This window comes from Oryza glaberrima, chromosome 9 (genome assembly GCF_000147395.1).
Source record: "Oryza glaberrima chromosome 9, OglaRS2, whole genome shotgun sequence".
Lineage (NCBI taxonomy): Eukaryota > Viridiplantae > Streptophyta > Magnoliopsida > Poales > Poaceae > Oryza > Oryza glaberrima.
Window position 1 is genome coordinate 5,828,271 of NC_068334.1, and position 17,743 is coordinate 5,846,013.

The window sequence follows — 17,743 nt, forward strand, 5'->3', positions numbered from 1 at the left end:
GTACATTCAAAAAGAAAACCAGATTATTTCTTCATGCGATTGTTACAATGCTGGGAGACGGTGGATTATTTGAGATTGCTAGTTAAACTGCATTTTCCTCGTGATTTGAAGGAGGAAGAAAAGGTGGCTGCCATCGCCATGGCAGGGTGTAGAGGAATAACTTGAAGCACATTGGAGAAGCTCATGGATTCTAGCTCCAGGGACAAAAACAAGGAGACATTCTGCCTCCCCAGCGCCACCCCTGGGGGCGACGCAGTCTCTAGGCTTAGGTGAAGCACACCGCGCTACCACGTTCGTGTCGATCAGGTCCACCTGGTGCTGCTCCATGATCCAACAATCAACGCGTATTGTCGTCGTCAGTCCGGCTGCGTTGCTGCAAGCATGCATTGCCATACCATCTCTTCCGCTTGTGGACTTTGTCGGCGAGATCGGGCAGGTCAGCGTCTCTTTTGTCGAGGCTGCTGGCAAGGGCGGCAAACAGACAGCATGTATCCCGCAGAGTGCTACGATGGGTGTTCACGTGGTTAGCCATGGCCTCCAAAATCCTGAGCTCATCGGCCCTGGACCACAACGCTCGAATGCCGCCACCAGCTTTTTCTTGTTGTTACGCTTCTGAGACGAGGTCGGGGCTGGCTTTTTCTTTGGCTTGCCGTCGCTGAGCTGCAGTTGCACCTTCGCCTTGGATACCTTGGGCATGGCCTTTCGCGGTGAAGGACGATTCTTGCTGGGCGCGGGCTGTAGCTGCGATTGCGAGGGTTCGGCTTGGGCTTGGGCTTTGGCCGGCCCGCCCTCCTGAGGCTTCTTCGTGCGAGCGGTTTCCTGGCAGCGTGCCCCTGCTGCTGCTTGTTGAGCTTGAGGGACGGGAGGGGAGGAGGAGGTGCCGGATCCGGAGGAAGCGTCGGCTTTGCTGCCCCATCTATTATCCAACGAGGAGAAGAGGCGGCGCCATGACCACCATGAGCTCATTGCTGTTGCGGCTTCTCCGCTTCTTGGTGAAATGATTGGGGGAAAATTCATCTTCATGGTGAAGAAAAATGAGTGGAGTGGGTGGCACAGTGAAGTAGTAGTAGTACAAGTACTTGTGTGATTTTTTTTTACCGTGCACTGCAGCTACCACATGAGAGTTGGTAGCACAGTAGAGTTTGCACTATTAATAAAGTATGCAATTCAAACATGATCTGAAAAACATGCATGTTTTGTTTTGAGTTGTATCTTGCCTCCGTTTATGGAAACATACTATATATATGGGATAATTCTTTATATGACTATGTTTCGAAGCCTAACCTAACTACTAATCCGACCTTTTTTTGTTTGCTTATTTGACTCTGCTTTTCAAAAAGAAATGAAATATAATAACTTTTTATAATGATGAGAATACCCACGAAGCAACCCTATCCACATCTAATTCTATCTATTCAGATTAACCCTATCCATTCATCTCTCGTATCCCGTCTCTCTCTCTCTCGGCAAGTGGCGGCGGCGGCGCCAGCTCGTTGTAACTCTAATACGCTGAAAATGCTAGATCGGGGAGGAGCGCCTGTAATTAGTGCCCTGGAGATGTAGCCCTCGGCTGAACTCCGGTATCAAATATCGTGCGTCAGTGATGTCATCTTGTTTGGATCTCCTATGACGTTTCTTCCGCGCTCAGCTATCAATGTTGATTTCGGGGCTGGTTTTATAGTAGCCGCTTCGGACAATGATTGGCGTCGATTGTTGGCAGCGCTGTTGAGAAGGGCGGAGTCGCCATGTGCCCGTCCCCATGTTCACGTGAAGAAGGGAAATGCGACCGTCGATGGCGGACGATGCCCAGGAGCGATACGACGACCATCCTTCTGCTTCGTGAGCTTAGGACTGAACGCTGTTGGGCTAGGTGGCTGGCAAGCATCGGCCTATCATACAAATATAATTACTTAATTGTCCTTCCACCTTATTACCAAAATCAATGGTGGGATTTATTCTTACTATGCTAGTACATCCACCGGTGGGAGGTACAACCAAAACACCCTTCCATTGGCTATATAGTATATTCAAAAAGAAAACCAGATTATTTCTTCATGCGATTGTTGCAACACTGGGAGACGGTGTATTATATGAGATTGCTAGTTAAACTACATTTTCCTCGTGATCTGAAGGAGGAAGAAAATGTGGCTATCATTGCCATCCCCGAGTTTAGAGAAATAACTTGATGCACGTTGGAAAAGATCATGGATTCCAGCTCTAGCGACAAAAACAAGGAGACATTATGCCTCCCCACCACCACCATCAAGGGCGATGCTGCCTCCAGGCTCAGGTGCAGCACGCCGTGATACCACGGTCGTGTCGATCAGGTCCACCAGGTGCTGCTCCATGATCCAACAATCGACGCGTATCGTCGTCAGTAGGGCAGCGTTGTTGTAGGCGTGCATTGTCATACCTCTCTTGAGCTTGTGGACTTTGTCCGCGAGATTAGGCAGGTCGGCGTCTCTTCTGTCGAGGTTGCTGGCAAGGGCGGCAAAAAGATCGCAGTTATCCGGCCCTCAAAATCCTGAGCTCGTTGGCCCTGGACCACGTGTTAAATATGTGATCCGAATTTTGGGCCCACAATATATTCGGATTAGTTTCCTAGTAGGAGTCCTATTAGGTGTCTTTCTATTATCCCCTATATATACTCTTGTAAGCCGTACGGGAAGGGGTGACGTTCTCATTGTGATTCCCCTATGTTTGTAATCATCTCCTCTATAGTGATCATTGCCGGTCGGCGCCCGTGGTTTTTTCCCGCAAGGGTTTTCCATGTAAAAATTCGTGTCTCCGTTGTGCATCTATTTTCATAACAAGTGGTATCAGAGCATTGGAGATCGATCTACTATTCCCGACCACCGGCGATTGTTTCCCGATCGAAGAAATCGATCTTATCGGCTACGGCGGCGGCTCCCGTCGTCTCGTCGATTCCCAGTCCGACTCAGTGTTTCCTGTCCTCGCGCAGAGGAGAAAAGCCGCGCAAGCAATCGAAGCAGCAGCAGTCGGCCAGCGAAGCAGGAGAAAAGCGAAAGCAGAGGAGTACTACTGCAGCGCACGCGCACCGAGGAAAAGTACAAGAGTATCAGCCGAGAGGTCTGTCCATTACAGGCTGATTTTTCCTAGAGGCGAATTTGCTATACGCACCAAGCTTGTGTACCTAGGAGATCTACATACTTCGCTACGTGCACACGAGAAGTGTACCAGGTTTCGCGTTTTTGCTAGGTTTACCCTAATTTCTTACTAGCAAATTCAGGATTAATTCCCATGGCGAGTTTGAAGTATGATCTACCGCTCCTGGACCGAGACACAAGATTCTCACTTTGGCAAGTGAAGATGCGAGCCGTTCTTGCACAGCAAGACCTCGATGATGTGCTTTCTGGATTTGACAAGAGGACTCAAGATTGGTCCACCGATGAGAAGAAAAGGGATCGTAAGGCTATGTCATATATTCATCTTCATCTATCTAACAATATTTTGCAGGAGGTGCTTAAGAAGGAGACAGCCGCTGGGCTGTGGTTGAAGCTGGAACAGATATGCATGACTAAGGATCTGACCAGTAAGATGCACCTGAAGCAAAAATTATTTTTGCACAAGTTGCAAGATGATGGGTCTGTAATGGACCATCTCTCCGCTTTCAAGGAAATTGTTGCTGACCTTGAGTCTATGGAGGTAAAGTATGATGAAGAGGATTTAGGCCTTATTCTATTGTGTTCATTGCCTAGCTCATATGCAAACTTCAGGGATACTATTCTTTATAGTCGTGATACTCTAACTTTGAAAGAAGTTTATGATGCTTTGCATGCCAAAGAAAAGATGAAGAAGATGGTACCCTCTGAAGGTTCAAATTCACAAGCAGAAGGCTTGGTTGTTCGGGGCAGGCAACAGGAGAAGAACACAAACAACAAATCAAGAGATAAAAGTTCAAGTAGCTACCGTGGGAGATCAAAGTCCAGGGGCAGGTATAAGTCATGCAAATACTGCAAGAGAGATGAACATGATATATCTGAGTGTTGGAAGCTACAGGACAAAGACAAGAGAACCGGAAAATATGTACCAAAAGGTAAGAAAGAAGAGGAAGGTAAAGCCGCAGTTGTTACTGATGAGAAGTTTGATGCAGAATTGTTTGTTGCTTATGCTGGTTGTGCACAAACTAGTGACCAGTGGATTCTTGATACTGCATGCACCGATCACATGTGCCCGAATAGGGATTGGTTTGCCACCTACAAAGCTGTTCAAGGTGGTACTGTTTTGATGGGTGATGATACACCATGCGAGGTTGCAGATATTGGAACAGTTCAGATCAAGATGTTTGATGGCTGTATCAGAACATTGTCAGATGTGCGGCATATTCCAAATTTGAAGAGAAGTCTCATCTTTTTATGTACTGATCGCAAAGGGTACAAATATTCCGGTGGAGACGGAATTTTGAAGGTAACTAAAAGCTCTCTTGTTGTGATGAAAGCTGATATTAAATCTGCCAACCTGTACCATCTGCGAGGTACAACTATATTAGGTAATGTTACTGCAGTTTCTGATTCATTATCTAATTCCGATGCTACTAATCTTTGGCATATGCGTCTTGGGATATGAGTGAAATTGGTTTGGCAGAATTGAGCAAGCGAGGATTGCTAGATGGACAAAGCATCAGGAAGCTCAAATTTTGTGAGCATTGCATCTTTGGCAAGTATAAGAGGGTGAAGTTCAACACATCTACACGTACTACTGAAGGTATTCTTGATTATGTGCATTCTGATTTATGGGGGCCTGCTCGTAAGACATGTTTTGGAGGTGCTCGTTATATGATGACTATCGTTGATGATTATTCGCGAAAAGTTTGGCCTTATTTCTTGAAGCACAAATATCAAGCTTTTAATGTGTTTAAAGAGTGGAAAACTATGGTTGAAAGACAAATTGAAAGGAAGGTGAAAATCCTTCGTACTGACAATGGGATGGAGTTCTGTTCTAAGATATTTAAATCATATTGCAAGTCTGAAGGCATTGTGCGTCACTACACCATTCCTCACACACCTCAACAAAACGGCGTAGCTGAGTGTATGAACAGGACAATTATATCAAAGGCCCGTTGTATGTTGCCTAATGCAGGTTTGCCTAAACAGTTTTGGGCGGAAGCCGTTTCCACTGCTTGTTATCTTATCAATCGATCACCCAGTTATGCCATTGATAAGAAGACTCCAATTGAGGTATGGTCTGGTTCCCCAGCAAATTATTCAGACTTAAGAGTATTTGGTTGTACTGCTTATGCTCATGTCGATAATGGTAAATTGGAGCCTAGAGCTATTAAGTGCATTTTTCTTGGTTATCCGTCTGGTGTGAAAGGCTATAAGTTATGGTGTCCTGAAACTAAAAAGGTTGTGATTAGTAGAAATGTTGTCTTCCATGAATCAGTTATGTTACATGACAAACCTTCTACTAATGTTCCTGTTGAGAGTCAGGAGAAAGCAAGTGTGCAGGTGGAGCATTTGATCAGTTCAGGACATGCACCAGTAAACGAAGTTATTGCTATTAACCAAGATGCACCTGTTATTGAAGATTCAGATTCTTCTATTGTTCAACAGTCTCCAAAACGTTCTATTGCAAAAGATAAGCCCAAAAGAAATATTAAACCTCCTCGAAGATATATTGAAGAAGCGAACATAGTTGCTTATGCTTTGAGTGTGGCAGAAGAAATTCTGAGGCTATTGTTTCTGATGATTGCAATAGATGGATAACTGCTATGCATGATGAGATCGAGTCGCTTGAAAAGAATCATACTTGGGAATTGGTGAAGTTGCCAAAGGAGAAGAAAGGAAGGTATATCTCCAAGTGATGAGGCAAGATACAAAGCAAGGTTAGTTGCTAAAGGTTATAGCCAGATTCCAGGTATTGATTTCAATGATGTCTTTTCCCCTGTTGTGAAGCATAGTTCAATTTGCACTTTACTCAGTATTGTTGCAATGCATGATTATGAACTAGAGCAAATAGATGTTAAGACTGCATTTTTACATGGGGAGTTAGAAGAGGACATTTATATGGAGCAACTTGAAGGTTTTGTTGTTCCTGGAAAAGAGAACCTAGTCTGTAGGTTGAAGAAATCTCTTTATGGGTTGAAGCAGTCACCTAAACAGTGGTATAAGAGATTTGACTCTTTCATGCTTTCTCAGAAGTTTAGAAGATCCAATTATGATAGCTGTGTTTATCTTAAAGTTGTTGATGGTTCAGCTATATATTTGCTTCTTTATGTCGATGATATGTTGATTGCTGCAAAAGACAAATCAGAGATAGCAAAGTTGAAGGCACAATTGAGTAGTGAATTTGAGATGAAGGATTTGGGTGCAGCAAAGAAAATTCTCGGTATGAAAATTACTAGAGAAAGACGTTCTGGCAAGTTATATCTTAGTCAGAAAGGTTATATTGAAAAAGTTCGTCGTCGTTTCAATATGCATGATGCAAAACTAGTGAGTACTCCTTTAGCTGCACATTTCAGATTATCTTCAGATTTATGTCCACAGTCAGATTATGATATTGAGTACATGTCTAGAGTTCCTTATTCAAGTGCAGTTGGTTCACTTATGTATGCCATGGTATGTTCTCGTCCTGACTTATCACATGCATTAAGTGTTGTCAGTAGATACATGGCTAATCCTGGCAAAGAGCATTGGAAAGCTGTTCAATGGATTTTCAGATACCTACGTGGTACATCTAGTGCTTGTTTGTAGTTTGGGAGATCTAGAGATGGACTTGTTGGTTATGTGGATTCAGATTTTGCTGGAGATTTGGATAGGAGAAGATCGCTCATAGGTTATGTTTTCACTATTGGAGGATGTGCTGTTAGTTAGAAGGCAAGTTTGCAAGCAACGGTTGCCTTATCTACTACTGAAGCAGAGTATATGGCTATTTCTGAAGCTTGTAAAGAAGCTATTTGGTTTAGAGGTTTGTACACTGAGCTTTGTGGAGTTACGTCTTGCATTAATATATTTTGTGATAGTCAAAGTGCAATATGCCTTACAAAGGATCAGATGTTCCATGAGAGAACAAAGCACATTGATGTGAGATATCACTTTATTCGAGGTGTGATTGCTGAAGGTGATGTCAAAGTATGCAAGATAAGTACTCATGATAACCCAGCTGATATGATGACAAAGCCACTTCCTGCTACTAAGTTTGAGCTTTGCTCAAGCTTGGTGGGTGTTACAGTATAGTCCTAGAGACTATTTGGCGCGCGGTGATTTTACCTACATGAGGTATTTTTGGTGATTGATGTTTTTATGCTACAAGAGGAAATTCGTCTCAAGGTAGAGATTGTTAAATATGTGATCCGAATTTTGGGCCCACAATATATTCGGATTAGTTTCTTAGTAGGAGTCCTATTAGGTGTCTTTCTATTATCCCCTATATATACTCTTGTAAGCCGTACGGGAAGGGTTGACGTTCTCATTGTGATTCCCCTACGTTTGTAATCATCTCCTCTATAGTGATCATTGCCGGTCGGCGCCCGTGGTTTTTTCCCGCAAGGGTTTTCCACGTAAAAATTCGTGTCTCCGTTGTGCATCTATTTTCATAACACCACGAACGCTCGAATGCCGCCACCCACTTTCTCTTGTTATTGCGCTTCTGAGATGGGGTTGAGGCTGGCTTCTTCTTAGGCTCACCGTCGCCAAGCTGCAGCTGCTCGTTCGCGTTGGACGCCTTGGGCGTGGCCTTTTGGGGTGAAGGATGATTCTTGCGGGGCGAGGGCTGTGGCTGCGATTGCAATGGTTTGGCTTGGGATTTGGCTTCGGCCGGCTAGCCCTCCCAAGGCTTCTTCGTGTGAGCGCTTCAACGGCGAGGTGCCCCTGCTGCTGCTTGTTGAGCTTGAGGGACGGGAGGGGAGGAGGAGGTGCCGGATCCGGAGGAAGCGTCGGCATTGCTGCCTCCTCCGTTGCCCAAGGAGGAGAAGATGCTGTGCCAAGTCCACCATGAGCTCATTACCGCTGCGCTTCTCAGCTTCTTGTGGAAAAGATTGGGGGATATTCGTCTTTAGGGTGAAGAAAAGTGAGTGGAGTGGGTGGCACAGTGAAATAGTAGTAGTACTTGTCTGATTTTTTTTACCGTGCTCTCGAGCTCCCACGTGAGAGTTGGTGGCACAGTAAAGTTTGCACTATTAATAAAACTATGAAATTCAAACATGATTTGAAAAACATGCATGTTCTGTATCTTGCCGCCCTTTGTGGAAAGATACCATATATATGGGAGAATTTCTTATTTGATCTATTTCGAAGCCTAATCTAACTACTAATCTGACCCTACTTTTTTAGTTTGCTTATTTGACCCTGCTTTGAAAAATGAAATAAAATATAATAACTTTTCCTAATGATCAGAATATCCTCCAAGAAACCCTATCCACATCTAATCCTATCCATTCAGATTAACCCTATCCATTCATCTCTCGTATCTCGTCTCTCTCTCTCTCGACTAGTGGCGGCGGCGGTGTCTCATTGTAACTCTGATACACTGTAATATGCTGGATGGTGGAGGAGCGCCTGTAATCAGTACCCCGGAGATGTAGGCCTCGGCTGAACTCCGTTATCAAATATCGTGCCTCGGTGATGTCATCGTGTTTGGATCTCCTATAATGTTTCTTCCATGTTTAACTACCGATGTTGATTGCGGGGCTGGTTTTATAATAGTCACTCTGCGCAAGGACGGGTGCCAGTTGTTGGCAGCGCAGTTGGGAGGGGGGAGCCGCCGTGTGCCCATCCCCGTGTTTACGCGAAGAAGGGAAGTGCAACGATCGATGTCGGACGCTGGCCAGGAGCGTTACAGTGACCATCCTTCTGCTTCGTGAGCTAAGGACTGAACGCTTTTAGGCTAGGCAGCTGGCAAGCATCAGCCTATCATAGAAGTATAATTACTTAATTATTCTTCCACCTTAATACCAAAATCAACGGTGGTATTTATTCTTACTACACTAGTACACCCGTTAGTGGGAGGTACAGTAAAAACACCCTTCCAATGGCTATATAGTACATTCAAAAAGAAAACTAGATTATTTCTTCATGCGATTGTTGCAATGCTGGGAGATGGTGGATTATATAAGATTGCTAGTTAAACTGCATTTCCCTCGTGTTCCGAAGGAGGAAGAAAAGGTGGCTCCCATCGCCATGGCATGGTGTAGAGAAATAACTTGATGCACGTTGGAGAAGCTCCACTGCCACGCCCGGCGGTGACGCTGCCTCCAGGCTCAAGTGCAGCACGCTGTGCAACCACCTTCGTGCCGATCAGATGCAGCTGGTGCTGTTCCATGATCTAACAATTGACGCATATCATCATGGTCAGTCGAGCAGCATTGCTACAGGCGTGCAGTGCCATATCATCTCTTGAACATGTGGACTTTGTTAGCGAGCTTGGCCTGGTCGGCATCTCCTCTGTCGAGGCTGTTGGCAAGGGCGGCAAAGAGATCGCTGGTATCCGGTAGAGCGCCGCGATGGGTTTTGGCGTGGTTGGACATGTCCTCCAGAATCCTGAGCTCGTCGGCCCTGGAGCACGAGTGCTCAAATCTCGCCACCCGCTTCCTCTTGTTGTTGTGCTTCTAAGACGGGGTCGGGGCTAGCTTTTCTTTGGCTCACCGTCGCCGAGGTGCAGCTGCGCCTTTGCCTTGGACGACTTGGGCGTGGCCTTTCGGGGTGAAGGACGATTCTTGTGGGGCACGGGCTGCGGCTGCGATTGAGAGGGTTTGGCTTGGGCATCGGTCGGCCCGTCGTCCCGAGGCTTCATCGTGCGAGTGCTTCGCCAGCGAGGCGCCCCTGCTACTGCTTGTTGGGGAAAAGGGATGGGGGGGGAGGGGGAGGACGAGGTGCTGGATCCGGAGGAAGCGTCGGCATTGCTGCCCCCTCTGTTGCCCAAGGAGGAGAAGAGGATGAGCCAAGACCACCATGAGCTCATCGCCGCTGCGGCTTCTCTGTTTCTTGGGGAAAAGATTGGGGGAAAATTCGACTCCAGGGTGAAGAAAAGTGAGTGGAGTGGGTGGCATAGTGAAGTAGTACTAGTACTGGTACAAGTACTTGTGTGATATTTTTTTTTACTAACAGTTGGTGGTACAGGAGGGTTTGCACTGTTAACAAAGTATGCAATTCAAACATGATATGAAAAGCATGCATGTGTTGTTTTGAGTTGTATCTTGCCGCCTTTTATGGAAAGATACCAGATATATGGGACAATTCCTTAATTGACTCTGTTTCGAAGCCTAACTACTAATTTATCCTACTTTTTTAGTTTGCTTTTTTTGACCTTACTTTTCAAAAAGAAAAGAAATATAATAACTTTTCATAATGACCAGAATAGCCTCAAAGCAACCCTATCCTCATCTAATCCTATCCGTTCATATTAACTCTATCCATTCATCTCTTGTATCCCGCCTCTCTCTCTCTTGTGGCTTCGCTAGCTCGTGGAGGGAGGGAGCAGTGGCAGCTCATGGAGGGAAGGAGCGGCGGGGGCAGTGGCGGGGGGCAAAGGGAGGGATTTGCCTTGCCAGCTCCCATAGCGTCACCTTCCAGAGCTGTGCTGGAGCTAGACACGGAGGATGAGGCGTCTGTCGTCTATGGTGAACAGCCCGATCACGCCGGCCATCTCCATGGCTTTGAAGCTCCGTTCTTTGTTGTACACCTCTGACACCCGCAGATACCAACCTCGGTAGCTCAACTAGGGATCACGAGGGATCGTTCCATCATCTTCGTGTCGAGCGCCACCAGGCTGCGGGTAGTGCGAGGACAGGGTGTAGACTACGTCACCAGCATGTACCTGGTGGCGTTGGTGTCGCGGCTGCACCACCTGCCACTCCTTGGTGGTGGCGTACTAGTAGTAGTAGTGGCAGTGGTCGAATCTGACCGGCCGCTGATCCAGCTTGGCCTTCCGTACGTCGAGCAGGTACACCTCGTACACCCGAGCGTCATGTAGTAGACGAGAAGAGCATTTACTCCCTCCATCCCATAAAAAATCAACCTAGTACTGGATGTGACATATCCTAGTACTGTGAATCTGGACATATCTATGTCCAGATTCATCGTATTAGAATATGTCATATCCAGTTCTAAATTTGTTTTTTATGGGATGGAGGGAGTACGTTGTATGAGCGTGGCACCCGTGACCTGTGTGCACATGTCATAGCAGTTCGATTCAGTGAGTAATATAATGTTTCTCTATAGCAGTTAAGAAATGTTTGACAATATATACAAGCTAGCAAGATGAAAATAATCTAAAATGTCCTGTATGGATATATATTCCATTATATATATGAGAAAATGCCGCAATGATATTCCATTGTCTATAAAATTAGATATATCTATACATATATATTAATGATGAATGGTGTTATATATTTTTTCTATTTATTGTTTCTGTCAGTTGTACTGATTCAGTTTAATCAAATATTTTAATCATTGTGCAGGTCTTCCCATATATAATTCATCTAAAAACATAATTCGTATCCGCGAACACGTGCATATGATTCCCATATATAATGAAAAGGTATTCCGTATTCCTCTGGAGTTAAATATTCCAAGCTGCAGTACAGTTTGATGAAATCTTGCCCCTGCTAGGAACACGTGCATCAACTGATCACTGTACAGAAAGAACGTGTGGGAATCAGTATCAAATTTGGAAGGGGAAAATTATGCAGAATACAATGTTCGAAACACTGTTGTAGCATGGCACCTTCTGTAGAATGCCTGGAACTTTATGGAATCATAACCTTTCCAGTATCTAGAAAATATTGAACTTCAGGCTTTGAGCGAAATTTATGATTGTAATCCTTGTGGCGGTAGTACTGCAATGTGAGCAAAAAAATAATTTCATTTAACATATGAACAACAAAATAAATTTAGTATATATATGTATATTTTACAAATAACCAACATGCATTTTTTTTCTTTTTTCTTTGGTTGGAAAGGGATATGGGAGGGAAAAACTCAATAGATCCCAATACTGCATCACATGTATGACCCTAGCTAGCCACCCAAAGGTGCAAGGATTCACAGTATACAGGTTTTGATCCAAATTAATTTTTTATGTTCTCGCATTCCAATGTTAGAACTTATAAGTGAGATTAATGAATTAGCAAGAGATATATTATTGATATGCAACATACTGTGTTCTGATAGTGATTATATTTGAAAAATAAAAGTCAAATATGTTTTCTGAATGCCATTTGTACTAAAGGTAGCTATCAGAAAATAGTTTGGTTTTGTACATATTACTTTGACTGCACACAAATTATCATGTTATATAAACAAGAATATGTTTTTTAAAAAGGAATGTAACTTTGCAAACCACTCCAATCCTGCCAGATGTCATTACTAGGTAAAGAACTATCCATTCCAATTAATGCTTCCGTGTTACATATTGGCCAGATATGATCATATCCACCAGATATATTCTATGAATGCAAATTGTTTGATTACCGTTATTTAATTGTAGCATGAGAAGTATTTTTGCTAGACGATATGAGATTTAATATTCAGATTTAATGAATGACTAAATGTGGGTAATACTCCCAACCAACAGTATTGTTTAAACACTAAATCTGTTTGTTGGATTTCAATTGTTCCATGTGTCAGGTTTTTATACTGTAGTTATACAAAGTATAAATTTTAAAAGAGTAACACATGTTTGGGTTTACACAAAGAAATAAATAATATATATATAGCTGATTTTTCGATCATGCACCATTCTTTTAGGGTAAACATATAACACATCTTTATGTAAAAAACACTTGTGCATTTAACATTTTCAGCCAATCTCTAAGATTACTATTTCATGTGTACAATCACCGGTACTTTCAGAAACGTTCAACCTGCTAAGATTTAAAATCCTACATATTATTTGTTATATTGGTGACAGGGCGGGTTATCTTTCCCCAAAACTATCTACTCTAACGAAGTAAAACAAAACTGTCGAAACAAGATTTCGGCAATAATAAAAGTGGGTGGCTATCAAGTTAGAAAAGTGGATGGGTTTGAAGACAAGGAATTTTATACAGGTTCAGGCCTTCTTATTCAAGAAGTAATACCCTACTCCTGTCCGGGGATGATTCCGCCGAGTATATTATTGATTGTATAATCTGGGAGAAAAAAGTCGTCACGAGAGGAACCCGTACCCCTCCTTATATAGGGGAAGGGGTCCGTATTACAAAATACAGTCCATATCCCTAACGGAATATGTGATTACAGATAAAATACAATCGTAACCGACTAGGATCTCGGGTATTTCCTTGTCATACAAGTTAGAAACGAACCCGAGTCCTCATAAAGAATTCTATCTATATTTGGTACCATATACCCAACCAAACTATAACTGTCGTGTAGATATGGGGTATCCATAATCTCTAAAAAACATTTTTAAAAAAAACTTTGTGATACACTCATAAATTTGAGAATAACTCTTAATAAACAAGTCATCTCAAATCAACCCAAATAGCTTTTGCAGCCTAATAAAGCTTACAAAAACAGTATAACACCTTTCTGTCGGGTACCTTTTTATTTGCATCATGGCAATTTCAAAGAATTACCAAACTGCGTTAAAAAGGATTTTAACAGCATCGGGTCACATCATTGTGAGCACAAATTGCCAAAGCAAAAAGCGCCTAAGTCCCTAGGGATCACAACGGGCCACGCTGGTAATAACATTGGGCTGAAGTACTGTACAGGACCAAGCCCATTAGCACTCCCGATACTCTAACAAAACACCGAAGTCCAAGCGACGCTTCGTCTTCCCCGCTGAAACTCTCGCCATTTCCCCACTTCTTGCTACAGTTCAAAACCGTGCCGACGAAGCTAGGGTTCATCAATCCGCCCCAATCTAATCTTAAAAATCCACAAAACTTCTCCACGCGTCCACCGCACCAATTTCCCATTCCTCTCCAGCTATTTCTCAGACCGAATCAGACCATTCGACTTGCATCCATGGTGGAAGAGAGAGAAAGTTTCGAGAGTCAGTGGGCGCCCTCCGATGTGACAGAGGAGAATCTGAAGGAAATGGTGGCGCACGGCGTTCTTCCGGCGAAAGAGATCATCGGGTGGCGACCGGCATTCGGCGAAGCATTCCCAACCCAGATACACACGAGGTCGTGGTATTCTCACTTCTTTTATGGTGGATTTTCTCTCCCAACTTCAAGATTCTTCCGAGGAATTCTGAGCTTCTATGGAATTAGTCTGCATCATCTGAATCCAAACTCCATAGTGCACATTGCCAATTTCATTCATGCCTGCGAAGCTTTTCTGGGCATTAGGCTTCATTTCGCCTTATTCCGCCGAATCTTCTTCCTCAAGCCCCAACCGAACAAGAGCAAACCATGCGTGGTTGGGGGTGCTGGCTTCTAACTCGGAGGAACACTAAGCCAAAAGTATTTCTCCATGCCCTTCAAGACTTCAAACAAAGGAAGGCACGCAAACTGGTTTTACGTTCAAAATCCTGAACCTGCACTCCCCGAGTACTCCTGTCTTCCTCCAGTTTACCAGGACACATGGAATTCATTGCCTACGGGAGATGAAGCTGCTCAGGCGGTGGAGTTGATGGAACGTATGCTAAAGCTGAAGGAACAAGGCTTGCAGGGAGAACAAATCACTCGGCACTTCATCAAAAGTCGATTAGCTCCAATCAAAGAGAGATCCCGCACGGCCTTTGAGTTTGACGGCAAACATGATCCAAATCGTGAAGATCCAGACTCCCTTGACTTCAAGGTCATGAAGGAAAGAATGTACAAGATCTTCTCAAATGCTATTGTCGTCAGCTATTCACATCTGCTGCCAGTTGTGCCATTCAATGCATTCAACCCCCCTCCACCGGTATGTGCTCAAACACTTCAATCTTCCTCGAAATATAATCTTGTCTTTTTGTTAAATCAATTGATAGTGGGAGATATTATATCTAGGAATTTGCTCTGATGAAGTCAGATCCCCCAATCGCTCAGCGCCGTTCACCTCGCCGTCACACTGGTCAGGGGAGCGGGGGACCAAAGATCCGGCCTGAAACCCAGCCCAACACCTCTAATCCAGCCGGCCAGTCAGATTCCCGGCTGAGGAAATTAGTGCTGAGTGACGACGAAGTCGACGATGTTGAAAAGCCTGGAGGTAGAGAAACAACCAGAAAATTGCCAAAACAAGCTATTCCAAAGAAGAAAACATCTAGTCGTCCTACGCCGAAGATCAGGAAGTCTTCCAGGTACAACTCATATAACAATATTCCTTGTATTAATGCGCACCCAGCATGGAAGTAATACTGATAACAAAAACTTGCTGGAAACCATCTGATATAGATCCTTCCGGAAAGGACTCTGATCCGGCTAATATGAAAACAAGCTCTTCCAAAGAAGCCGGGCTGACTGCTAAGGATCATCCGAGTGACAATCAGCCGGCAACCGACAATGTAGAATCCGGCGATCAAACCCCGACTAGAAGCCAATCGGCCGAAGCTGAAGCCGGAGTGAGTTGAGAGCCCTCGACTGGAAACCAATCGGACCCAGGGCCAAGCCAAGAGATTCCAGAAGTTGAAGCCCAAGCAGACAGCCCTCGCGGTCATGATGCCAGCAATGATCGGAGGTCTGGATCTCCTTCAAAGGCATCTGAGCCCACTCGTCCTCGTCTAGAAATCATCACGGGTAAACACCTTGCCTGAAACCGTATTAATCCAGCCAACTTTAATTGATCGTCTGACCTTTATCCATGGATACATCACGACCAATGATTGGTGAGGAAGAGGAAGTTCCTCGAATACGCGCGGCTGAAGACTCGCGCCCTCCTATTCTGGTCAAGTGGTGGGATGATAACTTGCAACCTCAAGGAATTGTAATAAACCGGCAAAAAGAAGACGAAGAGGTTTGCCTACTGAAAAAGGCACTCAGCCAAGCAACTCGTATTGTAAGCATGAGTTCCTTGACACCGGACCTCAGCCCTCTTGTTTGCCATCTAGCTTGAGCACCGATAAAACCGTTTTGCAGAGGATTCACCTTAGGAACGAGGCAAAGACCGCAACCCTAGAGAAACTAGTTCCTCATCTTGGAACCCTGGAAGCTGTCAGAGATCAACTGCACAAGGCCAGAGAACTAGCCAAGAAAACCGAGCACGATCTAAGAGATCGAATTGCCCAGCTCCAGGAGTCTAACTTCGAACTAAGTGGCTCGTCAAAAGGTATACACAAAATCTGTCTGACTAACTTATGTTGTCATCTTTGTAACTTCAATTAATTGGAGTCAAATGCAGTGCAAGCCGCCAAGATATCTCAATTGGAGAAACGAATTCAGACTCTGGAGAACGATAAAGTAGAGCTGGCAAGTCAGAGGGACTCAGCTTTAAAGGACGTTGAAGGTACTATCAATTGATACTCCAAAAAGCCATTGCCTTCTGTATGCTGACTTGTTAATATGAATCTATTGACGCAGACCGTAAGATCAAGTCGCAAGCCCAATTCGACTTTCTGGTTTGCAAAATCAAAAGACTTGGAGGGGCCATGGATGAAGTTGCTAATGTTGCTACCCCACTCGTCCAAGCGATGTTCTTCAATAACAATGGCCCGAGTACACTTGATGCTTCCAAAATCTTCGACAAGCTGAGAGTTGCTCCGGATACATATTTCAAGAACATCAAAGAAGCTGGAAGTATGGGACCAAGTCTGGCATTGGCGATGACCAAATCCCAGCACTCCAATATTATTATAATAGCCCCCGACTGATAACTTGAAGGGGAAGCTTGATGTTGTCAGTCAAGACAGGGAAACACAGAAGCAAACTTAAGCATAAAAACGACGAAGATGTTCGATATTCCAAGAGATGTCGATAGGTGTACCGTCTTCACGCTTGAGTCGATAGGAACCTGGCCGAGTGACTTCAGAGATGATAAATGGCCCTTCCCATAAAGGGGAAAGCTTATGCCGATCCCGTGTAGTTTGAATTTTCCTCAAAACCAGGTTGCCAACTAAGAAAGCTCGCGATCGGACGTTACGATTATGATAACGACGCAAACCTTGCAGGTATCGGGCCGACTGAATTAAGGCTGCTTCACGGGCCTCTTCCAGTCGGTGTAGGTCATCCACTCGGTTGTCTCCGTAGCGCTCTTCACAAAAGTTGCGAAAACGCAATGATTCAAATTCTACTTCACTAGGCAACATTGCTTCTGCTCCATAAACCTGGAAGAATGGTGACTGACCCGTAGCCCGACTGGGGGTGGTGCGCAAGGACCAAAGTAAAGATGGCAGCTGTTCCACCCATTTGCTGGCATAAGGATTCAGGCGATCAAAAACTCGTGCTTTTATTCCTTGGAGTAGCATGCCATTGGCTCGTTCAACTTGCCCATTGCTCATAGGATGCGCTATGGAGGCATAGCAAATTTTGATGCCGAAGTCTTCACAAAAATCTTTAAATACTCCGCCAGTGAATTGAGTGCCATTATCAGTAATAATCCGATTAGGCACCCCGAACCGATGCACAATGTTGATGAAAAAATCTCTAGCTTTGTCTACCGTGATCGTGATGACCGGTTTAGCTTCAATCTACTTGGAGAATTTGTCGATAGCCACAAAGAGATGTGTGTAACCGCCGACTGCCTTTTTGAACGGGCCGACCATGTCAAGCCCGCAAATCGCAAATGGCCAGGACAGCAGGATGGTTTGCAACTCTTGGGCTGGCAGATGAGTTTGTCTGGCGAAAAATTGACAACCCTCATGTCCGCACAATCTTGTCGGCATCGGACACAGCGGTGGGCCAGAAAAAACCTTGCCGGTA